General features: G+C 44.5%; 1 protein-coding gene across 4 annotated transcripts in view; it reads left to right on the forward strand.

The window, feature by feature from the left end:
- Positions 1 to 27,147, forward strand: part of FOXP1 (forkhead box P1) — a 342,200-nt gene that overhangs the window by 24,609 nt on the left and 290,444 nt on the right. The window contains exon 1 of one of the 4 annotated variants that reach the window (XM_010570603.1): positions 3,588 to 3,691. The exons of the other annotated variants lie outside the window; for them this stretch is intronic. The gene's annotated coding sequence lies outside the window, so the exon portion shown is untranslated. Of the gene's footprint in view, positions 1 to 3,587; positions 3,692 to 27,147 lie in introns of those variants that run through there. 4 annotated transcript variants of the gene reach the window in all.

Genomic DNA, 27,147 nt, shown 5'->3' on the forward strand with positions numbered 1-27,147 from the left:
AAACACTTAACTGTAGCATTGCATTACTTTTTACATAAATCTAAAAAAATGCCGTTGAAATAACGAGACTAAAATAATCCACTCTGCGCCTCTTTCTTGAGACGGCGTTTGTGCCTTTCACAGTATTGCGGGGTTTGATGTGGTTCAGGAGTAATCTTGTATCAATGAGATAGCATTATAATAGAAAGTCCTTTAGTGGTTTAGTGTAAATATTGGGCTGGTAGGGGAGCTGCTTGCTGGAGCGGTTGTGCTTGCAAGAGATTACAAAAAGGGAGAGAAAAGAAAGGGTCGGAGGCTCTTTTTTTTTTCTTAAAATTGGCTGGCGGTGCCGGATCCATAGCCAAAGCTAGTTGGGATCTGCTGTGAGAAAACAGGCAGCACAATAGTTCCCTATTCCTGCCTTCATGCGGAGTCTGAAGCCAAATCCTGCTCTCAAATACTTATGTGTAACTCTGCTTGCCTTCACCAGGCACTTACCATGCCTGTCCAGTGGAAGTAAGTGATGTGTTGTATCCTGGGGTTCTTTAAAAATTTGTGTTGTTGCAAATGTCACCTTAGCGGGGAAATAGTTGCAATTTGGATTTTTTTTTTTAATTTATTTTATTTTTTAACACGTATTAACATCATGTCATAGGATGTGTGTTATCATGGGCTACCAGAATGTGATAACTTAGGGGTGTTTTGTGAGACGATCTGGAATAAAAGAGGGTGATGTAAAGATGCTCTCTGGGATTATGGAAGCTTAAAGATATTAAAGGGTTTGATTTCCATAATGTCTGCCTCTCCTTTTGCCCAACTGTTGATATAATCTGCTTTAAAATCGATTTGCTGTCATCATGTAATCAAAGCCTTAATTGCATCATCATTGACTTCAGCATTTTTTTGCTGATAGTTTTGTGTGACTGATGGTCAAAATGTTGTGAAAAAAGAAACGAATGTTTGAAATAATTTCGCTGCCTGTGCTGTCTCTTGCATATGGACAATTTTCACAAGTACCTAAGTAATCCAGGAGTCCCTGAATTTTAGTGAGATGTGGAAATGTTTTCTTCTGTTCACAACCTTGAGGCTCGATACCACAAACTGTTTAACGTGCTGAAGTCAAGGCCGTTCAAAGGAGTAATAACAGATTGATATTTAGCACGGTCTTATCAAAACTATCTTGTAAAGTATTTGGTCCACTTCAAATTGTAACTTTCTACAAGTCGTTCTTAAAAAAATAATAAAGAAAAGGGATGGTGGGGGTAAAGCTGCTTGTTTGCTGCAAGGTTGTTCCTGAAGCACTGAATTATCTCCCATAAGCTCTGTCCGAGGGAAGACTGAATAGAGTTTAAATATTTTATAAAACAAAAAACTGTGAGTAACCTGTCTCTCTGGTTTCCGACGGATGCCGCCTGAAATGGCTGATACCCTGTCCTGAAAATCACAGATGGAAACTTCATCTCAGCACAGGGCTACGGCAATAATGAAATGAAAGTAGCAGAGTCTCATTTACATTTCAGAAATAGTTCTCTGTAGTTTCCTGTTCAATCTACAAGATTTTCTTGTGTACCTGATGTTGGTTGTTACCCACATTTAAAGGGCAGCACTTTAGGTTTGACCCTTGGAGAATTGTGAGTATGTAGGTGATGCTCTTCTGTTAGCGAGGGATGCTGTTTGCAGCAAGTCCTGGTACAGCAATAACTGAAGAAGCAGCGACTGTTTGATGCTGTTTTGACAAAGGTTAACTCCTTCCTTTTGGCTTTCGCAGTTCTCTTTAGTCAGAGCAACTGCAGCGCAAGCTTTTCTCAATTGATTTTTTGCTGATTTATTTAAATTGCATTTTAGTTTTAATAACCTGTTTCAGAATCGTACGGGACTCTGAAAGTCCGTGATATAAAATGGCAACGCTCGTGTGTTTGTTCTGTAAGGGGGAAGTCAAAGTAAATGCGTACTTTGTAAAAGTGAATCACATGCTTTGTAAAAGAGAATATATACCGGCTGCTAATAAGACGGTGTATTGACTGTAAATGCCTTTTATGGGAGACTTTGAAAGAGAAGCAAGTGCAAGTTACTGGGGAGGATGGGGAACGCCGTAGATCAGGGTAAAAATGTGATACATGGTAGTTTCTGTGTATTAGTGCAGCCCCTTCCCCAGCACAATAAATGCCGTTTAAGTATTTAGCAAAACTGAGATACGCCACTTCTTTTGAACGACATCTGTGACCTTCTCTGAAATTTAGAGGGCCAGAAATTAAGCTGCTGGGCGTGTGGTAGGTCTTCTGAGCACACCCATTGATCTCACCAAGTCTCTGAGGCTGCCCGAGCAAACCTAAACAGGCACATAATGGACAGGAACGACAGCACAGCTCGTCGCCGTATAAAGAATTCTTCTTTTTGAACGTATGGATGCATATGTATGCGTGTATGTATTTTTAACAGAGCTGCAGTGTCGCCGTGCGGGCGGTGTGCAGGAGTTGTCACTAGCGAGGGGAAGCCAGGGCAGGCGTATGGCACTCTGCCGAGTGCGGAGGGTCCTGCCGAGGTGCGGTGGGGGAGGACGAGTCCCGCAGTCCCTCAGCATCCCCCTCACGCCGTGCTACGTAGGGCGCTGGGGACCTCGGTGGCACCCCGTATGAACCCCCGCGGCGTAAAGCGGAGGGCCTTGTTGGCAGAAAGATTTCCGGCAGACGTTGAGATTTTTTGCAACGGTGATGCCACTGGTTGGCCACCTTAGCAGCCGGTACCTCAAGGTACCTTCTACCAGGTACCAGGTGGCAGCGGGCACCCCGAGGAGCAGTGGGAGCTCTTGATTTCTCACGGAGCCACACATCGCTTTGGAGTCACTGGAGTCGTCAAGGCACCTTGAGTTGTTTGAGGATACTAGAGCGCTCCTTGTGGTCCCGCCACGGGGGAACCTCAGACTTACAGCTGTTGGAGTGATCTTCTCTTCAGAGTTTGGGGTTGATGCCTCCTCTACCCTGCCCTGCTCCCAGTACCACCCAGCAGCGTGCTGCAGCAACTGGTTATGCTGTTAGCTCTGGTGGTGGTGACCTGTGGTGTGCGTCTCTTGTTGGCCAAAGCTGCGTCACGTTGTCTCCTTACTGCACTCTCTGGTTATAGCTGTTTCTTGCTGCTGTTTCGATTCTCACTTCTTAAAGGTAGAGTAAAAAATTCTCAAGAAATGAGATACATTAAAACCAGGTGTATGTGAAAACAACCTTCAAGATGGTATAGTCTGGCACGTGCGATTTGGGAAACAATAGAGTTAAGGTGGCATAGGGCACCTTAACCCAGCCTCTTGGCTGTTATACATTGTGAAATCTTGACATAATCATGTAGTTTTGTTTTTTTTGTTTGTTTTATTTTTTCTTCCCAAAGAGCCTTGTTTAGGCTTTGGTGCGTCATCCAAACCCAAGTGCTCCAAGCTTGCCACGTGGTTCCCTGTTCCTCATTTCTGCGTGCCCACCAAGAGACACCTGGGGCCAGTTTTGCAGAAGTGATCTGTGGTTTGCAACCACAGCTGAGGCCAGTTGGGGCTGTCCGTGGCACATGGTGGTTGTTAGTATCCATAAAGGCTGTGAGTCATGATGGGTTCAGATTGGTGTTACTGGGTAACTCAAACCAGCAGCTGTGAATAGCCTCCCTTTTGCTTTGTCTCGGTTTCCCACCAGCGAGATGGTTGTGATGCCATCAAACGTCTCTGCAAGCGGAGGTGAGGAGGCTTCCATTAATGTCACAAACCCTGACACTGTAATGAGGGAACTGGAGGCATGGTCAAGAGGAGCTTGGTAATTCTGTATTCAGCTTCAGGTTTGGATAGCATGTGCTAAATAAGTAGTGCGTGCTACTGGGAGTACGGATTTTATACGGGTAAAAAGAAATGCTTAATAACTGCACGTTAGATGGGAGTCCCACAGAAAAAATATGATTGTGTAAGCGAAGACTTGATCGTAATACTCATTCCAAAGGTGTAAACCAAGATTGCATGTTGATGTTGCCAACTTTGTTGCCTAGTTTTTGCAACCTTAACGTTATTTTAATATAGCTTTGGATGCAGTTCTATAAAGGATGTACAGCAATATGTTAACATGCTGTGCCATCCTACATTTAGGGCTTGTAATAAATCTTTTTTTTTTCTTTTGTATTGTCTTTGCCAAAAAAAATAGTGACTTTTGAGCACTGAAGTATGTGTTCATATTGCTGCATTTTTATTTGATTCTGGGTCCTGTATGCCCTGTCTTAACACAAGATCTCAGGGCTGTTACTCTGTTCCCTTTGTATCTGGGAGAAGTACTCCGGGTAGTCCATGCGCTTCACCGAGAGCCCTGCTCAGGGCAGGGTATGTGGTGGTGGTGGGAAGGGCTGAAGGCAGAAGAGCAAGCACTCAAGAGGTTATAACCACTGAAGTCAGGTTCTTGCAGCTAAAATAGCTAAAATATAAATATTTGCTGGGGGTGGGGGAAGACATACCAGGATTAGATATTTTTGCCTAGATGTTATAGGTCTGGTTTTTTGAGGGGGAGCCTTGTGAAGCTTTATTTTTTATTGTTTAAGGGAAACAGCAATGCTCGTGTTATGTGAAAAGTTTCTGATGATGGGGATTTTTCAGTAATTAGGAAGGTTACATGCATGTAATAGACTTTTGTTTCTTTGTTTGTTTTCTGTTGTCCTTTCTCCCATTGATGGGCACGGCTACACCAGTCTCATCCATACTGAAATGAAGGTGGAAAGAAGTGTAGAATTCATGCATTTCGATGTACAAATATACTGGTTCAAGTGGGTCCACAGATGACAAAATTGAGCATATTAGCAGTTTGTGTGCCTGGCTTTCAGGATGATGAGAGATTGGTATTCTTATTACCGACATTCTCTCTGGCGCTCTGCACATCTTGGGACAGCGTGTTTCCATTCTCTCTGCCTAAATTTCACCATATATAAAACTGGATAACCTTACTGACTTTACAGGTTTTGCAGCTATTAAGTATGCGTTCGGTGTTCCTGGAGTACCAGCCCATGGCCCCGCCTCTCTCCTTCCCCCTTTTCCAGTCCTGCCAGCTGGATGTGAGCCGCTCCTGAGGATTGGGCAATCCTGATCTTAGTTTTCTTAATTAATTGATTAGTGGTCCTGATCGAACAAGTAGGAGCCCTGGCTGTCAGTGTTTGGGGAGGTGTTTTTAAGGGTGGTTCAGGGGGATGTTTGCTTCTGCAGAAGCTCACCGACCCCCTTGGATGGGGCAGCGTTTCCCAAGGCGATAGCTGGCGTTTCCCTCGCGCCCTGGGACGTGCCCGTTCGGGGCTGCCCACGCTTCTGCTCTGGCAGCCCCTGGGCCTCAGGGCCTCCTCTGGGTTTCTTGTGCTCCTCTCCATGTGAGGCTGAATTTAATTATCGGGGATAAGGTCCTCCAGAGCAGACCTTTAAAAGTCCTATATAAAGATGCTGCTCTTAAGTAATTCAATATTTCAACTGCTCTGTGCTGGATTGATTGATTGATTAATGGAGGAGTTCATTTAATTAATCTAAGGCTTCACTAAGTCACATGTGTTACAGTAAATACAGCGATGGTGGTGATAAAGGGGGTGGTTGGGAGCCACGGTTCCTCGCTTGCCTCTCTCATCCCTTTGGCTTTACAGCGAAGCTGCAGGTACAAAGTCACCATGAATGACTGGGTGCGTGCGCTGGGGCTCGCGCTAGATGAATCTCGTTGGTTTGCTATCTATAGGCTGCTAAATATATTTCGGATGGCAGGCAGACGTGATACTTTGTCACTTCCTACAAGTGTGCATGTGGAGCGAGACGGTTTTTTCCCCCCCTAGCCCCAGCACACGCCTGGGTGGTTTGCCTCAAATTTTGGATTCTGTAATGTTGATATGTCATTGCATATTGACAGGGACAATATCCGCTGTTCGGGAGCAGGGTCCCTCTGCCGAGTGCTTGCTTATGTTTCGTTTGCACTTTTGCTGGCCAAGTTTGGTCCCTGGGGGGGGCCCAGGGACCTCCCTGTCCTGGGAGCTGGTGGCGGTGTGTATCCATGTGCTGTCGTGGTGCATGTGCAGCACCCTGGGGAGCTGTGATACTGGCTACAGAATACCCCAAAACGGCAGGTTTCAGCCCAAAGCCTTGTGTCTTGGCCACGAGAGAGCTGCGCGTGGAGCTGCGAAGCCTGGTCTGCAGGCTGATGGAGGTTTTATGGCTCCTTCCCTCACCCTCATCGCTCTTGGTAGCCTTAACAGGGGGAAGTTGTATTTTTTCTCTGAGGGTTTTGCGTGTTGGCTCCGAGTATGCGAGGCGTTTGGGGACAGGGCTGTCACAGGGAGCTATGTGGGAACTCCTCTGGGGCTTTCATGCTCCCATAACGCAGTCCGCCTCTCGTGGAGAAGTGTTAGTCTCGTGCAGAAGATGTCTTCGGTGGATTCAGGTGGGAAGGGGGTGACTGAAATGGCTGTGATCCTAACACCCTAAGATTTGGCACAAACATTCCTAAATCTGTCGTTGTGCAATAAATAGACACAAAGGAGACACGACTGGCGTGCCACAAACCCTTGGCAGGGACGGGAACTCGAAGCTGCATCTCGTGGGCTGTATCCCAGTGCCTGAGCTGGAGGCTGTGCCTCTGTGCTGGAGGAGTGACAGTTGGTGACTCCAGGATCGGCCACCGCTGTCACGTTTCCAGATTTCACCATCCAGGCTTTGTACAAGTAGATGTAGAAATAGATGAATAGACACGTGTATGATGCACACGCAATAATCCACACTACTTTTGAATGGAGGCTATTAAAAGCCCAAATGCTGGACAGCCTCATGACTGGATTTGCTTCGACATAACCAACACATGGGCAGTTGCACAGCAGCTGAGTGCGCTTTTTTTTTTTCTCCTCTCTATTCTTTTTGAAAAAGAAATGAAGCCTTGATTCGTGGACAAGCAGTTTAGTGCTGCTGTCATAGGTCGGCGGTTTGTTGTGTGGTTAGCTTGGTTCTCAGACCTGTGTGTTGAAAGGTAATGGGGTTCATCTCGAAGAGAGCTTTTTCTCGGCAGGATGTCTAACTGTGTGTTGCCTCTGTTTTCTCACTTGCTAGTCTTACAGAATTTAGTCACGGTAGAAGATTTGATGAATAGCCTTTGGTAAAAGGCTTTTTTTTCTTCTTTTGATTTTTGGTTACTGTTGTAATACTGTGAAATGCTGATGGAAAGCCAAGTGAAAACGATGGCTAAACGCTAATGCAATGGGCGATACATTAACCTGTAGGAGCGTCACGTCGCTCGTGCCGCCGGCGGAATTTTGTACGTGCTGAGGATGCTGCCGCTGGCCGTGGGGGGCTTGAGTGAATTTGCCGGTACCTGTCTGGGCAGCGTGCGTGCGGACGGACCCCTTCCCGTCGGTTCATGGCTATTGCTGCTTCCCAGCCCTGGTCGTAGCACGGGAGGGAGCCTTTTGACACTGTCTTTACCTCCAGCCCCCAGCGAGTGTGGGATGGAAATCCTGCCCGGGTTTGATGCTCTCTCTCCCTCCAGCCAGGCTGTACAGGAGCTAGTGCTAGCAGGAGTTTTTAAGCTATTGGATTTGGAGTCGCTGCGTTGTTCATCTGATTAAATTGTATTTAATTAGCTTTGTGTTTCGTCCTTTTGTTTTGGTGCAAAGATTTGGGGGTGGGGGGGGAGATAAAAGTTGTCTAAATGAAGCTTCATCATTTAAAACACATATAAAAAACTCTGTGAGATGCGTTTTATTCCCCCATCCTTTATCTTCCCTCACAAGCTTTCCGAGAATGAGTAGTGCCTGTTGAGGTTTATCTTTGCTTTTATGTGCAGTAGCCACATGCTTAACATCGAGCACGTTTGAGTTGCATTTCATAGGGCTTTCGCAATCCCTTTATAAAGGGACTGATCTGCTAACATCACCCTCTTTAGATCTAGCAGGCAGGATGTTCCTCCATACAATGAAGTGCTCACAGTCTCTCTTGCCAGACCAGTAAGTGAATGATTTCAAGCCTGGTGGGCAATACTTGTGTCCATGCGTAACACAGACAGACCACAGTAGTAGGCAGCTGCATGTAATTTTGAACTCTACTCATTGAACTGTAATAAAACAATATAAGCACTGCTTGGGGGAAAGATTGGATGCAGTTATCCTTACACAGGGCTCGGGCATATGAAAGCAGTGCTGGCTGACAAGAGGATTTTGAGATTTGATTTTGATTGAATTGCAGAATTGAACAGGCCAGGAATGTCAGTGGAAGGCTAAATGCCTGTAGTGCCATAAAGTTTTATTCATGTGAGGCTTTCCAATATAAAGTAGATGGATTATTGGAGAAGGTGTCAAGGGACATGAAATAGAAGTGCCCAAAACATAAAATGTGGGTATAAGTATAAAATTACTTCTTGCTTAGTACATAATTAGCTCACAAAAATGTTTTGGGTAGTTGTTTGTTTATTGTTCAACCTTTTTAAAGCCAATTCATTACACAATATAAAAATAATAGTCTTCGGTTTTTACTTCAGATCTCTCTGACTGGAATTCATCTTGCTTTCAAGAACAGGTTTAAATTTCTTTTTTTTTTTTTTTTTTTTTAATTAGAAAAGAAGGGGTCCCATTTAAAAAAAGGGGGGAGGTAAAGTCCACAGGACAGAAGGGAAAAGGAAAAAAAAAAAAAAAGGAAAAGTCCACAGGATATGAACACTCAGCAGACACTGAAAACTATTATGCTCAAAGACAAGAGCGGGATGTGTATTCACATACCGCAACACACTGACTTATTTCATAGCTCAGTAATGCATACGTAATTAGAGTCAAATTTGCATAGGACAGCTGATATCCAAATTTGTATGGCATTAGAGACAGCTTCGCTCGTTTGCAGTGAACTATGAACAGTAAATAAAGTTGCACAGAAGACTGGATGTGGGTTAGCAGGAGTGTGCTGCATTTTTGTGCCCAAATTCTTTATCCGTTTACAGACCCCTGTCTCGGTTAACATTTTCCCTAAACATACTCTAGATCACATATATTATGACTGCAGGAAAATAATCATAGCTTTATGCTACATCCATTCACTTAGAATTATAAAATAAACAGTTAAATGCCCTTCTTATTACAAGCCCTTTTTTCTGTTTTAAATTGTGTTTTTTGGAAGAGGGCTTGTTCTGTTAATCTTGCTTTAACCAAGAACACGAATACCTTTCTATATGTGTATTTTATAGGGAGGTAGTGTGTGGTGCACACAAGACTGTCAAATTGGGATCTCAAATTACCATAAAATATAAACGTATGAAATTGTATCTAAAGGTGTATTTAAAGAACAGCATATTTTTATATTCTCTGAACTAGTTGCCTGTGAGCTGTACGTTCTTCCTTTTCAGTCCTTCCTGATTGAGCTCCATTGTATGTTTAGGTAGTATTTATACGTAATTGTTGTCTTTTTTTTTTAATTCCAAAGGAAACAGACAAGTGGTTGTTACTGTGCAGATTTTAATTATTGTTTCTGAAATCTTCTACTCAGAGTCTGGATTTGTAAACTCTTCAGGAAAGAAATGCCATGTTCAGTGTTGGTGGTAACTCTTCAGGGATTTGTTAAACTTGTATTTACCACATGTTCTACGTATCATTCCTTCATGAATTTTGGGTTATTTTTGTTATTATTTAGGTTTGCTGAAAGTAAATGTGCTGAGGATTTGCCTAATTGAATAGCAGTTTATTTCTGATGAGTTTCTTCGAAGGAAAGAAGCTCTCCTCCCCCCGTCCACCCGCCCCAATTCATACCGGCTATAGTCCTTGAATTATGTGTGGTAGAGATGCTGTAGTCAATAGAGCGACTTTTCTTTTCTTCCTCCCCCTCCCTTCCCCCCCCTTTCCTCCTTTTTTTTTTTTTTTTTTTTTTTTAATAGGATTTCACAGCAGACTGTAATGCAAGGAGTTGCTTTCGGGGCGGGCTGTGTGTGGGTATCACAGCACCCCAGCTGTGAGGATGGGGTGAGGATGAGGATGCTGGGGCCTTTGCGGAGCTGACGCAGAAGTTGGGAAAGCACTGCCGGTTCCCCATCCCTGTCCCCCCCCGAGATAACAACCTTATCCAGCTCTCAGTCCTTAGTTAAAAGTAACTCTGAGCAAACTCCGGTGTTTCTTCAGAAGGAGCAATGAGTTGTGTGGCCCTGTGAGTTTGGGTTTTTTACTTGTGGGCTTTCTGGTTGATTTTACCTAAATGGCAGCTCCTTTGCTGGCAGGCGCAGGCTGTGGATGGGGCTGCCGGCGCTCGCATCACCCTGTGCAGGAAAGCCAAAATATTGACAGGGTCACCCGGCAGCAGAGAATCAAGAACTTTGAGCCCAAGATACTAAACCAGCTTTTCTGAATTTTTTTTGAGTTATCTCCTGAGTTTTAGTAACTTCTTAAAGTTTAAGTAGTGGGGTTTCTTTCTCTTCTGTTCACTTTCTTTCATTTTATTGACTGTACTAATTACTTCCTGCTTAATATTTAACAGTTTTAAGTTATTTAGAACTGCATGTTAAATAGGCAGGACAAAATGGGTGAGTTTTAGACTGTTATTTAAATATTACTTTTATTTAAATTCTGTAATGTTTAATTTAAAAATCTTTAAACCCCACAATTTTAAAATGGTAATACTGAAACCTGTGACAAATGCATTATGTTTTCAATGATCAAATACGAAATAATAATAAGCTACATTTTTCTGTTGACACATTAAAGAAAATTAGCCCGAAGGCCTAACTGAAGTTAGCTCTTTCAGTTATGTTAGAGTATGTGAAAACTGATAAGCTTTAGCTACTAATGACCTCTTCTCTAGATGAAGAGTTTGGTTTCAGTTGCTGAACAGTTAGTTTCAGTAATTCTTTCGGTAATTCAATAAAAACTGAGAAACTAGTATGGAGCTGAAAAGAGGAAACCTTGTTCTCCTTTTCCAATCTAGGAATAAAATAAAGGTGCAAGAGGATGAGATCTAGTACTGCGGAGATCCTAATGTGTTCAGTTTTCTTACAACAGATCATGTTTGGTAAATGTTTTACGTGCATAAATGCATAAACTTATTATGTATCCAGGATATTTAAGTAACTTTCATTTAATAAATAAATTTTTTTCCCCATTTTGTTGCAGTTCCACTTTTCAACCTAATGAAGATTGATACGAATAACAAAATTACCAACTAATAAAAACAGTCTTCGTTTCTAGCATAGTCATAACCTAAAACTTAGGGGTACAAAGGAATGTGAAAATAACCTATTCTCTTGTTTAGCAGGGAGTGAAGTTAAGCTTAATGAAAAGGTCATATTTTATTAAGTTGCTAACCAGTTAGAATCCATCTTTCTTTAAGAAAATAAATACAAATGAAAAACAAGATTAAAATCAATGATTTAAATCATGTTTCCTGCTTTCTGATATAAACCATGATTAAAATCAGTGATTCAAATCACTTTGATTTAAATCAAGCTCATGCTTAGGGTGGATTAGCTTGTGGTCACCAGTGTCATCCCTCTGAAGATAAAGGGAGCGAGTCCAAAGTACCTCCTCGGTCACTTGTCCTCAGCCGTGTACAAGAGAGATCCAGGCTAAATTAAATGGGTAGGATTCCCGTTATCGCCCCCCGCAGCCCTCGGCTCCTTTCTGAGAGGATCCATCCGAGCTTGAGGGCTTGTGGCAGGTAAGGTGGAGCTGAGTTCCCTTCTGGGGTGGCTTTAGCTCATCAGTTACGGAAACCGATGAGCTAAAGGAGTAAAGGAGCTCAGACCCCTTCCCCCTGTGCATCATGTACTCTTCCCGTGCAGGCAGCATCCCTGCAGCAATCTGGCCCCTCTGCTTGCTCCTGGAGGGATTTACTTGCTGTTCCCAGTTCTGCCTGGCTTTCCCCAGCTGCTCAGCTCTCCCTGGGTCCCTCAAGCCCGTTTGAGGACCTGGCACAGGCACCGATCTGCATTAGCTCCCAGAAGGTATTTGTGGCAAATGAGTTCTCCCAGGTAAAGAGCAAGTATTAAGGCTTCTTTTATCCCTTCCTCAAAAGCCCCTGTTCCCTTCCAGGAGGAGCAAGGCTGTGTCCCTTGCAATGAGCTCTCTTTCTTGCACAGCAGCCATCGTCATGCTCTTGTTCAGACCGCTGTGAAGCCCTACCCTTCCCACCAGCTTTATCACCAGCTCTTTCTGGTTCCCTTTTGGGCATCCTGCAGCAGAGGTAGGAACAGTGTGTGGCTAGACAAAACCCTCAGGAAGAGTAAAATAGGCGTTTTTTGGCACAGGGGCAGCGGTGGGGGTCGGTAGAGCCCTGCATCAGTGGCTGGTGGAGAGGAGCTCATCACTTAACAGCGTAGATCACATCTTCCCTTGACAGGGTCTGAATGTTAAAGAAACCCAACATAAACCTCGATACGCTTTGGGTCAGAGATGTCAAGTAGAGCAGATTGCATTAAAGTTGGACATAAATTATTTAAAATGCCCATAAAGATGGGTCAACGGTCCTTGCATCGATAGAAGTCAGTTTAAGCTTGTATGCTCTAATTGTTTCCATATGATGGCCTTTTTGAACACACAGAGTGGAAATCCTTTGCAACATGTAGAAGTTGAGAGAAACACGTGGAATTTATTGTAATGATGTTTGTAGTTGGAAGTTCTCAGAATAATTAGCTTGACTTAGCTCTCTCATTTCTGCCTGTATTCCAGGCTATGTCCAAGCCTTTTATGGAGCGTAAATAGTTCCTTCGTGTACCGTTGGTAGCCAAATACTCATGCTGTAAGAATAAGGCAGACACCTTCCACCAGCGCTGGATGAAGTCAGCTCTCCTGAAGGAGGCAGATGTTTTGGCAGAAGAATGTGCCATGTGTTTCTTGAGTCAACCGTCATAAATTTGCAAGCAGTTGGTTCTTAAACAGAAAGGTGATTTTTTTTTTTTTCCTCTTATATTTAGGGATAACTAGTAGTGGACTGATCCTATTAGTTAATGCCATTTAGACCATATGACTTACTAAGCTGTACAATTACGAGTGAATGAAGTTAACATCAGTATGTGTATTTTAACACAGTCAGGTTTCCTCAGCAGGTTTTCCCAGGCTTAATCCATGCTAATTTATTCTTCTTACATTCTGACTGTAGTGACTATCTTGAGACAAATCAGATGAACGGGGTCAGATTTTTAGCTGGTATAAACTGACACAGTTCCTTAATTCTCCTGCAGTTGGTGGAGCTGTGCTGATTTATGCCAGCCAGGAGTTGAGGCTGGGGTGTCTGCCTAGATGTCTGCCACTTAGCTTAACCTGGTACTATCTGGTAACTAAGTTTGAAAAAACCAAACACGTTCCTACTTGTAATAGGCTGCAACAGGAAAGCATCCAGGGAAATGGACAAAAACGGGATAAGAGGGCCAGGCGTGCGTGGGACAGAAGTTGTATGGACTATAGGTTGCAGAGATTTAGGACTGAGTCCCAGGGAAATGTAATTTATAGAGCTATGATTTGTAACTGGAAATCATGTGCTGCTGGAAACATTGGTGCATCCATTAAGGTATCCACAGCTGATATTTCAGGTTTGCTTTGAGCAGTTTTGTATTTCTTCACATTAAGAGTGAATGCTGCTTGGGGTTTTCTTGTATGTATGAATACACATGTGAAACAAATACGTACACCGAACACAAAATACAGATGTATGGAGCAGGCCATAGGAGATGGCATGAGAGAGCAATCGTGCCTCATCAGGGTGTGAACCTGTAAATCTGTGTTTTGAGGTGTGTCCCCTCAGGCAAGAAGATGCCCTGTTGCGTTGTGATGTGCTGTGGGGTTCCCATTCTTCAAGCAGGCGGTGATTTGTGCTTGGCTGTGTCTGAGAACCACCCTCCAGCAGTGCCTGGTTGGGCTCTTGGAGCCCGGAGACTCTTTGGACTTTCTGGCTTGACTGATACCTGTTGATTCATTCTTGTACATGTGTAGTTTGGTCTTAGCAAGGCGTTACTGCTAACTGTTGGGATGTTCTTACTGTGACATCTGTAATCTCCTGATTTTTTTTTTTTTTTTTTTTTTTTTGTTGGTTGGTATAAAGTTTGAAATAAAGTTGGGCAGTGTCGTGGAGACTGTTCTGAGTTTTCAGCTCCGCTGAGATGTGAAATACATCAGCCTCATCAGAGCAATAACTTTATTGTGGTTGCTTTGGGAGGCAGGCCACTAGCTAATTCATGTGCACTGTGAAGGATGGGGTGGGTACGTGTGGGTAGTAAGTGATTTTGGCATTCACTTTTTGCTTTTGAAGTGCACGGAGCCCACTTCAGTTCCAAGTTCAGAAATAATACGCCTAAGAATAAATAACCACACTAAAACCAGAGATCATTTGAAGAAAACTAAGGTGGCAAACCACACCAGGTAAACTTTGCAAAAGGCAATGCAGAAGTTTTAGTGCTGCTCTTTAATATTCAAGATTGTATCTTGAAGAGTTATCTTTAGAAAAATAAATGTTCTCTTGGAATCAGTGTTACAAAACCCGTGGTACTGGCTGCAGAGTGCTTATTTCTCTGGAGAGGCTGTAGAGCAGAGGGTGATGAGCAGCTTGAGACCCCCACAGCGTACGTAAGTCTGATGTCGGTTCATTTGGTGAAACAAGCTGAAAACTCCGAAGCAGAGGAAAGCCCTGTCTGGAATAAGATTTCTTTTTTTTTTTAAAATAAGAATTAAAAAAAAAAAATCAAACTTCCCCTTTGTGATTTATGATCCCTCTAACAATGCCACTTTCTCAAAGCCATGCATCATACACAAACAATGGGCCACATAGAAAAGCGTGCTCCCCGGAGTATTACCAAGCATGTAATTTTGTCTTTAAATTCTTTGGAGTGAATTGTAAGAACATGACTTCATAGGAACCTTTGAGACATTACGGCTTTTAATAATGCTTTGCTGCTACATGTAATACTTCATTTTTACTTTTATTAATTAAATTGCTCCTTGCGTGCGTGTGCAGCGGGGAGGGGATCCCGTGCATCCCGGCACACCCAGGCGGGCTGCGGCTGCCAAGGTCTTTTCTCCCCTCCTGAAGGCGAGGGGGCTGCACTTTGCTTTGCTCTGATGGAGGTTCAAGAGGGTTTCCCCCCCAGTTTTTGTCTCCTGGACAAGCACACCCCTGCAGACTACCCTGTCCCTCCAGCCGTGGTGCTGGTTGGCGTGCCCACGAGGGGGTGCGCATGAGAGGCAGCTCCTCTTCCTCTTCTTCTTCTTCTCCATCGTCAGCTTGTTTGAAATATCGTGGGGTGCACAACGTTCCCACCCCTCGCAGGGCTCACGTGCGTGAACAGAGTTAGCTCCCGCTTGCGCTCACCTGCCTGGGATTGCTATCCTCCCGCATCTTTGATCCTTCCAAATTTATATATATGTTCTCCTAAGTTTACAAGAAAATTGAGGTCAAACTTATTTCATCCTGTAATCCCTTTACCGCTCCCCCCCCCCCCCCCCCGCCCCGTATGCTTTATTTTTTTTAGCAGACACATCTTGCATTATGTAAAACATGGGTGAAGAAACATCTTTAGTAAATCTGAGTTGCCTTTCTGTCAGCAGCAGCAGGGTTTGGATCTGGCTGCTTATCTAATAAAGGGTGGAAGCTGCACTTTTTACAGCTTTTTGTAGCACAGTTTGTGGGCTTGCCCATAATAATACAATTATGAAGGTTAACAGGAAAAAACTGGGTCCAGGAGTGATTCCAGGCAGCTGGCAATGCCGACGAATTGGAAGCGCACCACCAATGAAAACTGCAGTGAAAAGCAAATTAAACCTCATATCTGCCATCTCACTCGCTTTTCTCTGCTTTCCTGTTTGGACTTGAAAGGTGATTGGAGCCAAGGCAGTGACAGTTGACGGAAGTGCTGCAAGGAGAGAGTATTTATTTACAGTGAATCGTGGTGATGCTTGTTCAGGATGCGGTTTCACGCAGGATGTTCTGTCCCCACCCCCGGTTTGATCATTTCTCCAAAAAAAAAAAAAAAAAAAAGGGGGCAAAAAGAAAAAAAAAGCTCCTTGATTGTTTGAGGCCACAGCTAATGCTTGGAGAAACATTGTGCAGCATGCCTGTACTTGGAGTGTGCAGTAATGTGCCATCGGAGGAAGTTCCTGTATTGGGCACAGAGGCAGCTCGGGACTAACTCCTGGCCAGATGTGTTCAAACCCAGTGTCGGCTTTACGCGTTTAAAGAGGGAAGTGGGCTGGCTTCAGTCCCTGCGCTGCAAGCAATGGCTAACACAGGCCACCCGCTTCGTTGCCAGCAGTAGTGCTGGCTGATGCTGCTGTAAACTTATTTTTTTTGGGGGAGGGAGGAGAGAGCAGAAGTTTTAATACAGCAAATAAGTTTTAATACAGCAAATAAATGCTAATGTAGAATTCAGTTTGCAGAAGGTTACTGGGGTTTGGGATATGTTTAGCATTTGGATGTGGGGTTTCCCCCTGCTCTTTTTCTGCCGTAATCAAGACTTTAACCCCGCAGCAGGTGAAATAACACTTTCAGAAGATCCTCGTCTTGGGTGGGTGAATTCCTCATCGGTAAAAAACAAACACCGTGGTGGTCCAAGGACGCAAAGGGCAGGGTTTATCTGAAGTCCCCTCACTATCCCAGCACGGGAGAAGAGGCACACGGTGCCCAGCCCCGTGATGCCCAGCTCACCAGGAGCAGGCGGCTCCCCGGGGATGTCGGTTTGGGTTGGGCGCGTACCGCGGCTCAGCCCAGGCTGTGCAGAACTGGCTAACGAAGCCACCGGCCAGCTTTACAGCCCTCGTACCTCTTGCTCCCGTATCAGCCCCAGCCACCGATTGGTTTCATACAGCTCCTGACGGACAGGCAGAGATAGTAACTTCTGTTACTACCAGATGGGGCCGATGATTAGATAGGGAGAGTTTCTCTATCTCGTTTTTTTCCAGATAGAGTATAGGGCTTAGGGACGTGCTCTAGCGTATACATTTTCCTTCACGGGCACTGAGCGGGGAAGCTATTGGAAACTTGAGGGATTGGGGGGAGGAGTGAATATGGGGTTTTTTATTTATTTACTTTGACATTTTCTTTTAAACTATTTTTAAGAAGTACATTTTTACCAGTTTTTCTGTCTGGAAGAGGGAATCTAATGGGGTTTTTTTCCACTCACAGCTTTTAATTACATCATTGCCATCATCGGGCCCTTTCTACAACTCCCACATTGTTCAGCAGACACAGTGAGATGTTTTTAGGAACCTATAAAAGCCAGTAATTTGCATCCAGAGGCCATGGTTGTAGTCGGCATTCAGGCAAGCGAAGCAACTGCCTGGATAACTTTATGGCCAGTACATGTGCTGCATTGTGTAGTGCGCTGCTGTGCTGCAGCCGGAGAGGAGCGAGAGCATGGCTGCTGCGTGCCTGTGCCTCCCGCACAGATTGCATTGCGTGTACCGTTTAATTAAGTAATGAAGTTGTTAGGGCTCGTAGTTGGGAATCGAGCTCCCCAAAGATCCATTGTGCCAGGGAGCTGAGCCGGAGCCAGCCGCCCGCTGCGTGCCACCAAGCCTGCCTCCTTCCCTGGCTCTGCGCTGGCTTTTCTCAGCCCTCTCTGCAGCTTTTGCACCCTGGAGGCACAATTTGTGCCTCCTTTTGGCTTTGGCCTCCCCTTAGTTATCGTGTGACGTTTGGAGTTGAGCCTCAAGATAAGTCACAGCGTTCTTGGTGCGGGATGCAGCCTTGCGGAGTCGTGTGAAACAGGTGACGACTGATTCGGCGTGGGGCATCAAGGGCTCCCGCACGTCCACAGCTTTTGAAAACCATCGGGTTTTGAGGCTAACGAGGGCCTTGTGTTGTAGAAATATGTTAAGGTTTAAGAGGAGATTTGCAAAATTGCCAAAGGGTTTTTTTCATATCTGTTTAAATTCGGGCAGTCAAAACATCTTAAGGAGCTCTGAAAATGTCACTGTGGAAGATCCTGCTTATGGCTGGTCTAGTTGAATAGAAAAGGCGAAGATGCTCCAGAAAGGAGAAAACATTCTCTCTTAAAAAAGTGATAGGATGGCTGTGGTTTGGTATTTGTTGTGTAAAAATTGTAAGTAATTTCTTAGAAGAAAGAAAGAGCTGTCTGTTGCCAGTGGGCTGTGAAGCCATGAGATACAGGACCTCAGAGCATTCAGAGGCCAGGGGAGAGTTCTTTAAAAAGTAGCGAAAAAGTCAGAAATATTCACCTCAAAAAAAAAAAAAAAGGCAAAAAGATATTTTAATTGAATTGGGCCTGATTTTGGGGGAGCGGGGAAGGCTACTAGTTCTCACTAGGCTGAATTAAACTTGGGATTTCCTATCCATACAGGATTTGCATGCATTTTTATTTTAATGTCACATGTGTGTATCTTTCAGACTGCCAGTTTTTTCAGTCAGGAGCACAACATTGTTTTTTCGTTATTGCTTTCTACAGTTGTGCTTCCCGACTACCATATATTCTGCCCATTTGAAAGCATAAAGCGCCGCTCCGCTCCTTGAGTGGGAAATAACAGTAAGGATGGCGCGGGGCGTGCGGGATGCCTCTGCCCCCCGCGTGCGTCTTCTATTCCCAAGATTTCCTAGATTCAACTATTTCTGCTCCTTAAGTTATATCAACATCAACAAAGAAATAAAGCCAGGTCCTTACTTTTAGTACAGACACCATGAACAGGCTATTCAGAGTGTGCTTGGCTCCCAGCAGGCACGTTTCTGCCAGACAGAGGACTTTTTGATTCCCCGTTTTCTTCCTCCATCTGAATAGGCTTTGGCTGGGGGTGAGATGTCTGTTTTTGGACGAGGGGGACCGAGTTCGCGGTGGGCTTGGGCTCTTCAGTGCTTGCTGATACTCGCATGACCTGGGGAAGAGAAGATGGTTTGGTGAGGGTGGGGGGAAATGTTTGTCTCCAGCAGTTTTAACCCATCCCTCCAACGGGCACCCCGAATTTAGGGGGATGCCAGCTGTGGGCACGTCCGCCCCACAGGGCTGCTGGAGGAAGATGCTCCCTTGGGAGGAAGGGAGATGGGGGAGACAGTATTCCCTCTGGCCTCAGAAAGTTGTCTGGGAGTCAGAAATGTGCAGGGCTTGTACATAACCCAGCCATGTCATGCTGAAACACGCTCCTTGAAACGGGGCCGGGGTGAGCCGGCAGTGACTGACAGTGCCTTCTCCTGCCCAGAGCCTGAATCAAACTGCTTTTCATGGCCTCAAGTGTTTGCCGAAGTGGTTCCCAGCCAAGACAGGAAACTATTTGACTTAGGGTGCTAGAGAGCTCCTCTCATGGTATTTACAGATAAAAGGGGAGGAGTTGAAAACCTTAGTCCATATTCAGCCCAATCTGATAACCTCCAGGGATTTTATTAGTTCAAAGAAATTTTGGATAGCAAACTTGTGTGCTTAACTGGAGCTGAAGCCCTAACCCTTGGAGGCATCCAATCCTTAGTAAAACCTTAAAATAACAAATGCTGCTTGTAAGTCTTTTTTTTTCTTTTTTTTTTTAAAATGTTTTAAACCACTAGGCCAGTCTAAAAGTTAATGCTTAGGTAAGAATATGTCCCTGATCTTTAAAATTACGTGTCTCTCCTGAGCATTGATGGCACAGAAACCGATTTTGTTTAACAGACTTCAGTCTGTGAGGGGCTAAAAATAAGAAGGGTGAGTTATATTCAGTAACTAGATGGGCAGAATGTGCTTTATAGGAATAGATTAGGAAAGCAATAGTAAAATGACTGTTTCCTAAGATACTTTACTGGATAATTAGATAGCTTAATGCTGTGTCCTCTTGTTGGCTGGAGATCACCAAGACCTCTCTGCAAGCGATGGTTCTGTTGTAGATGGAAACGTCTAAAGCACGTGAGAAAAGGAGACCCTGGGCAGTTCTTCCACCCTGGGGTTAGGTACGCCCCGTCAGCCCTCCCGGCACCGGGTTGGAGCTGCTCCTTGGACAACTTGTGTCTGCTGAGCAGACCTATCTCCCATCCTTTCAAATCAGATGGAAACGTCTCCGTGCCCTGCTCCTTTCTGCTGTCTCCTAGCTCTAAACTTTCTCCTTTTCCCTTGATTTTTATTTCATCACCTCCACCAGCTGTTAGAGACCTTGGGCAAGGTGCGGGCTCTGTTGGAGGCAGTAAAGAGGGTCTGGTAGGACCATGAGTGCATTGCCAGGTTTCCAGCTTTTTTTTCCTGGAGACTCTGTTCCTTTCTTTGCAAGCCTAGAGCTACCTTCCGCTTCAAACAGGCAGATTCACTCACTGATTAAAAAGCATTGTTAATTTAGAAGGAAGGCCACATTCTTTCTCAACACCATCATTAATTAAAGACTAGGAAATTGCCAATTCACCCAACATTCACATCTTTACCAGCCTATGCTCACATAATTTATTGCCCAAATATCTTAATGCCCAAGTACATGCTGAGGCCCGTACACAAAACCTTAACTCCAATCTCATATATTTTTCCTATGCATAATTAAGATGATTGCCTCTTAAAACCTTGAGTATTTTTGGTAAAACACCTTTGTTTTTCTGAGGTTGGGTTTTTAGATTGTGCCCAAACATGGGCACTAACTGTGGCCGCAGCTTTATGAAACTATGTATAGTCCTGTGTGTATGGGTGTGAATCATAACCCCCAGATGAAAATAGCTCTTTCAGAGCCCTGTGTCTGGGAGGAGAAAAAAAAAACCCATGATACCCAACAGTCCTTTAAGTCTCACAATTATAAACTGTTGCAGGTTGAACATAATAAGAAAACAGAGTTTTATGTCGGTAAGGGTAATGTAACTATGCAAAAACCCACTTACAGCTTTAGACGCATCATTCATGAGTTACACCATGGCTCCTAACTCATGGCAACGACGAGTGTCTGGCAATCCCCACCATCTGGTGAACTCTGATGTGTATTTGAACAGCACAGTGTGTTAGTGTGCCTATATACAAGACATATTCGCACACAACATATAGTGGCAGGGGAAAGAGAGAGAAATTATGTTTCAGCTGTGAATGATTTCTATTTACTCAAGCAGCAAAGAAATAGCTGATAGCTCACGAGTGATCAAAGCTCGTGGTGAGTTATAGCGGTCTTTCCTCACCAGTGAGGAAGATATAGCACGTTTCAACCTGCTGTATATCCTTTTAGTCCAACACACACATTTTCATGCTTATTTTTATTTTGGTTTAGAGGCCTTTCTACTTTGCCCAGCAAGTGATTTTTTTTTTTATTTTATTATTATTTTTTTTGCGATCTCTTCTGCCTCTTCTCTGTCTGCTGCTGATGCCAGAGACAGAGCAGATTGGGAAGCCTTTGAACACATTACTGGTTGAACTCGAATGAGATTTTTGTATTGCTTGGTTGCAAGCTCCTGTGATGAGCATAAGGAATTTAGTTTTGATTGACACGATGTACTCTTAAAGCAAAAGTGATCTATCAGCATTCAGGCACCCACAACTTGTTTTTTTCTTTCATGACAGAGAATAGTTATGTTGCAGTTGTGCTACAGCAATGAAGGTTGAATTGCAGTTTCCCTTTGAATCCTCTGATGGAGGAGATAGAGAAGAGTGAGTCAAAATGGGGCCATTTTAGGTCACTCCTAACAAGCCAGGCTTGAGGATCTTCTCAGTTTCTGTTGCTCTGACTGTTTTGTGTTCAGCCAGATCTTCCTCTGGTATACCAGCATTCTCATTCCAGTACAGAATATTTGTACAAATGACACAACCTTATTATCTTCAGCTTCGGTCGCTTTAAAATGAATTTTTACAGTTAACATACCCGTGATCTTATACCACAAAGAGAACTCGTTTGGAGAAAAGATATGATATATCCTGAGACGGAGTCTGAATGTGAGACATCCTCCCTCTCTCCTCCTTGTGCTCATCGCTAAATGTGAAACCTCTTCGAAATAAGTTGCTCTCCAAATGAGTTATTATTTGGCCTATGGTCGGTATAGAAGACACGTGAGCATCCTCTGGGAGGAAATATAATTTCGTAAATTAACCTTTGAACTTGGGAGAGTTGGACTGTGTTTTTTATTCAGCCGCTTTGTAGGGCACTGGGCAGGTTATTTGGTCCGCCTTTTCCAGGTCCGGGAAAGGCGTACAGTGCTCTTTACCCCCCCCACCGCCTTGTAAGCGTATTGTCTTCTGTCGGGGGGCCTGGGACATCAGTGTGTAAAGAGCCATCAGAATAAAACTATTTTATTACTATGTGTAAACATTTGAATCTGCACATAACCTTTGAAGGAGAGAGGAGAGATTCAAACAAGCATTAAAGCAGTTTAAAGAAACTTCACATAATGCTAGAGCTTTTTAAAGGGTCACACGTTGCTGAGGTGTGGTGCTGAGCATCCTTATAAGTCACCTGTGCCACTTTTTTCTGACTAGCAAAGCCTTCTGAATAGGTTATTACCGGCTAAATGCTGTTGTAGTTCCCATGTGAAGTTTGTACGGTTTGTAATGCCTGTTAAAGGGAGACTCGGGAATTAGCTGGTGAGAAATCGGAAAGGCTCCTTATCCCCAGGGTGGGCTTTCCTATCTGTGGTCCTCGTGGCAGGTCCGTTTGGGGGGAGCTTGTTGTCCCGCTTCCCGTGCCCTGCCTGCCGAGGAGGATGACCCAGGGAACAGCTGGCCTTGGTCACAAGTTTTGTAGCTTCTCAAGTACAGAAGTAGTACTTCGGATGAATTTTAGATTTTTTTTTTTTTTTCATGGCAATGCAGGTATGTGGGGTACTGGCTCTACATGCCAGGCTTTAAAGCTCAAAATGAATGATTAAATTATTTGTGATTAATGTAGTGAGTGCGAAAATAAATATGATGAAGATGGTAATTTTCAGGAAGTGCTTTTAAGACCTTCAGTTTTACATTTTCCATTTATCTGAGCAGATTTTGCCAGTTATAGGAGGAAAAAAAAGTTGCATTTTCTTGGGCAGCGAATGCCTCTCTGCTGGGCATGTCCTTGGTTATCCAAGTCTCCTTTGAATCGTTCTGAACATGTTAATTCAATATCCCCTTCTTTGTCGTCCTGCTCCTGCATTTTTTCTTCCTAGGTTCCACTCCTGGCACTTTTCAGCTTCCCATTTCTATTTCAGTGTTTCAGGCACTGCTCAGAAACAGATGGATGGCGAGATTTCAACCCCACCTCCCAACTTCCCCACAGTCCACATCTCGCACTGCATTCATGAGCACATACGAGCAACAGGGTGCTTGGTGTTTGCTTTTTAATAAGTTCATCCCCAAATCAGAGCTTCCCCATTTAGGTCAGGTGCTCTACCTGCAATTCCGCTCCCCCTCCGCACCCCCGGAAAAAAAACAACAACAAAACCCAAGCCAAAAAAGGGGCATTAATCTGTTTGAAGCAGCGGAGGGTGGGGCACGTGTGCTTTTCGGAAATGTGCTGTTTACCAATGCCTATTTTGATGACTTTGAGCAGATTTTGTTTGCAGGTATGCCTGGTACTGTGTGATCGCCCGGGGAGCAATGCGATACGATGAGCAAAACCTCAGCTCTACATTTGCTTTTCCTCCTTTGCTTTGCGGCGCCTGGGTTTTGATGTCTTGCTTCTCAGAAGGCTTGACGGTAGTAATAACGGAAACAGCAAAAAATGTCAGCTTGACTACTGTCTGCGTGTCGGCACTAGTCCAGGGAGTTTCAAAGGGATGTTTTATTGATTCTGTAATTGCACAGTAGAATGGACAAACTGAACTGTACCTCAGGGCAAGGAAAGCCCCTGTCTGAACGGCATCTGTTGGATGTATGCGCTGCTGTAATTTGGGCAGGGAGTGCTTGCTGGGCGGTTTGAACCAGGGGACTGAAATCTTGGCTTAACCCTTTCGTTGTAGGCAATGGAAACGCCGGTTTTGCCTTCTGATCGCACCCTGGGAGAAAAATCCGCGCTGGGGGTCCCTTTTGGCGCTGAAGCCACTCTTCGGGGCTTCGCTGGGATTTATGCCAGCGTTGCTTTTAAAGGGAAATTTGGCCCATGATCTTTTCCCTGGCATTATCCCTCCAAGTATTCCCCTCCTCTGGGATCCTGAGCCCACAGTATTATAAATTGCAGTGTTGCCTCACTTGCAAAATCCACTTCTTAACTGAAAAACTGGTCTTGATCTCTTATGAAATAAACCTGCGTTATAAGGCTTGTGCCTGGGAGCTGGTAACTTCCTCTAGCATGAGCTGATCACTTTCCAAAACTGAAGGAGTGGACTGAGCTGTTTTGCTAAAACAATTGCAAATTAAATTTGTAAACTTTTGCTGTTGCCATATTTTTTCACTGGCATGCTGTCTGTGTGCTGTGTCTTTAATTTGGTGGTAACACAAATCAATTAGGCTAACCCATGGCAATTCAAAAACTGTGGGGGGAAAAAAATAAAATATACTGTCTCGACTTGATACGTGGGTGCCCAGGGTTTCCATCCCAATTATTCTCTCTTTTCTCTTAGCTAGCTAGAGCTGGGTGTCCCAGTAAAGAGCAGTGCTTCATCCCCAGGGCAGAGCTCACAAAAACAAGGGGTAGAAAGGCAGCGTGGGAGGAAACACTGTCCAGCCTGCCTCCCTCGGAAGGACTGTAAGTTTGGCTTCTGGGTTTCACCATTTCAGGATTGAAGGAAGAAAGAGCCAGAGCGATGTGGGGCCAGGGAGGGCGATGTGCCGGGACTGGGAGGGTGGCAGCGCACCCAGGAGCACCCAGCTGGAGCTGATGCTCCGCAGGCTTCCAGCAGATGCCAGCGGTTTGTGAACCAAACCCTGATCTTGGAGTTTCCATTGCTCTTAATTCTGGCCATGAGTAGGTCATTGTCTTCCTGACATTGAATAGACAGATGGGTCTGAGTTTAGAGGGTGAGATGCTGGTTTTTTTTGGAAGTTGTGCAAACCTTTAATGTGTTGTTTTGAAATCTTGATTTTAAACGCAATGCTCTTTCAAAGCAGCTTGCTGGGAAAAACTTGCAGTGCAGTTCTGTCCGGTACTGGATTTTAGTAGATTTTACAAGAAAGTGCTGTATTAAATGAAAGAAGATGTGCACTTCACTTTATTATTTTTGTTGTTGTTGTTGATGCTGCTGACCTTATTTATCTGGAGCCTTGCATGCTGTAATAACGTTCATAGACATAAATAGGCCCCTAATTGATATTAAGGATGTGGAGCACTCTGCCAGTTCCACAGAATGAAAAGTGAAGCTCATCTTCAGTGATGTGCAGAAATCAACTGGGGAAGATCCTGCATCTGGGATCTGTTCAGTTCCCTTCTGGTGGTTCAGAGGAGTGTAAATTGTATACTATCAGCAACAGCTGTACTTTGGGGCTTTTGCCAGAGGAAGAGCAGCTTTATTCTGCTTTGGGAAGAGAATGCCAGAGATTTGTTGATTAGTACAGGAGGAGAGCACTGCCCAGTGCAGCTGATACAGTGGTCTCAATATGTAATTAATCACAAATACACTTTGATAAAGTCCAAAACTCAGAGTCCTGTGAAAGAAGCAGTGTGACCTCAGTTTGTTATTTTGGGTGATACAGATTTTAATAGGTAGGTGAAAGATAGCTTATCTTTATCTAATTTTATATGAAATTCGCAGCCAAGGTATCGAAAGTCTCTAAGATCAGTAGCGCTGAGATTAGTCTGGACCCGTCGTGGTGTAAGGCGAGGGGCTGGCGAGCGCAGGTAGCATTGCTGCAAGGCTTGTTCTACATCAACCTCCTAATTTGGAGGTAAGCTTAATAAGAGCCGAATGGAAATTAAAATATCAGACTATGAACTAATAGTTTAACATTTGGCTGAGTCTTTATCACCTTCCTCCCCCAACTCTGACTTTTGTCAGATTGCTCATAATTTCAGTCTCAGTGATCTGACTCTCTGTTGTCTTTTTTTTTTTATAAGAATGGTGAGGTGAGTGTGACTGAAAATACAGAATATGCACTAATATTTCCTGTGCCACATCAGATCACCAAAATGACTAAAGAACATCCTGAAAGCTAAAATTCTCAGCATGTATTTTCTGTCAACACTAACGCTGAAGTGGAATTGTCCCAGCCAATCAGACACGGGAAAAACACTGACTTACTGACCCAGAAAAAGCTGTATTTCCCAATTTTTTCCAGCATCTCCACTCTGGTTGACACGGAAATGTGGCCAGGGATCTGGAGTAACACAGTGCTTGGAAACCCCAAAGACGCTCCAGGCACATTGATGAGCGTGTTAGGAGAACCGGTGCAGAGTCCTAAGGGTAGTAGCTATGGGATGCAGGCATTTTGCCAAAGCTCTGCTGAGTATATCTCTGCCTTGCTGATAGAAATCATTCATGCTTTTTGCAATGACTGTTGCAATAGTATCTGTAGCTGGTTTTGTGATGCCTGGAGTCCATTGACGACTGCTTGCAAAAAATAAAAAAATATAAAAGGCTTGTGGAGTTTACCAAGTAATTGCTTGCTGGGTACTTAACAGCTGCTCAGCAACGTTTTCAAGAGCATCCTAGTCCTGCCTTCAGAAAGATCTTTGATGGAGACGTAGTTCTCTGGAGTTGTTTTAATTAACTGTGGGCTCCCCACAGCCTATGACATTTCTGAAAACTGCTTGAATGCCCAAGGAGGGTTGTGGCTGAGAGCAGCCCGCGGTGTCAGGAGAGCTGCTGCTTTGCTGCGTAGGGCAGGAGCTGGCCCGAGGGAGCGAGCCGGTACGGGCTGCGCGGCGTGCAGCAAGAGGGCATCGCAAGCTTGGGCGAGCTAAAGCGTGCGAGAGTCCAGCCAAAAGGAGACCCCGTGCGGTTCCTCAGGTCTCAGATCTCCTGTTTTCCCTTCTTCACTCCCTTCTCCCTTGGGACCAAGGCTGCCAGGCAGCTGGCTGTGTGTGCTTTGGTGCGAGACGGGGTTTGGGTGCTCCAAGCCGTCCTTCCCCCGAGACCAGAGGTGACCTTAAAGCGCATCTCCACGCAGTCGCCATCCTCATCGCAAGGCATGAGCATCTCCCTTATTGCACTGGGAACGCTGATGATCAGGTAGATGGCCAGGCAGCTGGAAAAGCGCCAGCTGCCTTTGTGGGCAGCATCACCAAAAGCAGCAGAAAGTAATGGGTTTTGGGCCAGGCACCGAGGGTGGTGCTGGACCCTGCCTGTGGGGCAACCGCAGGTGTCAGCATCTGTCGATGCACAGACCTCAGGTAGCTGTTTGAGCTTACTGCTTTTTTGGTTTGCTACCTTTTTTTAAAAAAAAAATAAAAAAAATCCCACATTAATTTAATTATTTCTGT

This window comes from Haliaeetus leucocephalus, unplaced genomic scaffold (genome assembly GCF_000737465.1).
Source record: "Haliaeetus leucocephalus isolate CR32 unplaced genomic scaffold, Haliaeetus_leucocephalus-4.0 Scaffold2, whole genome shotgun sequence".
NCBI classification, from domain to species: domain Eukaryota; kingdom Metazoa; phylum Chordata; class Aves; order Accipitriformes; family Accipitridae; genus Haliaeetus; species Haliaeetus leucocephalus.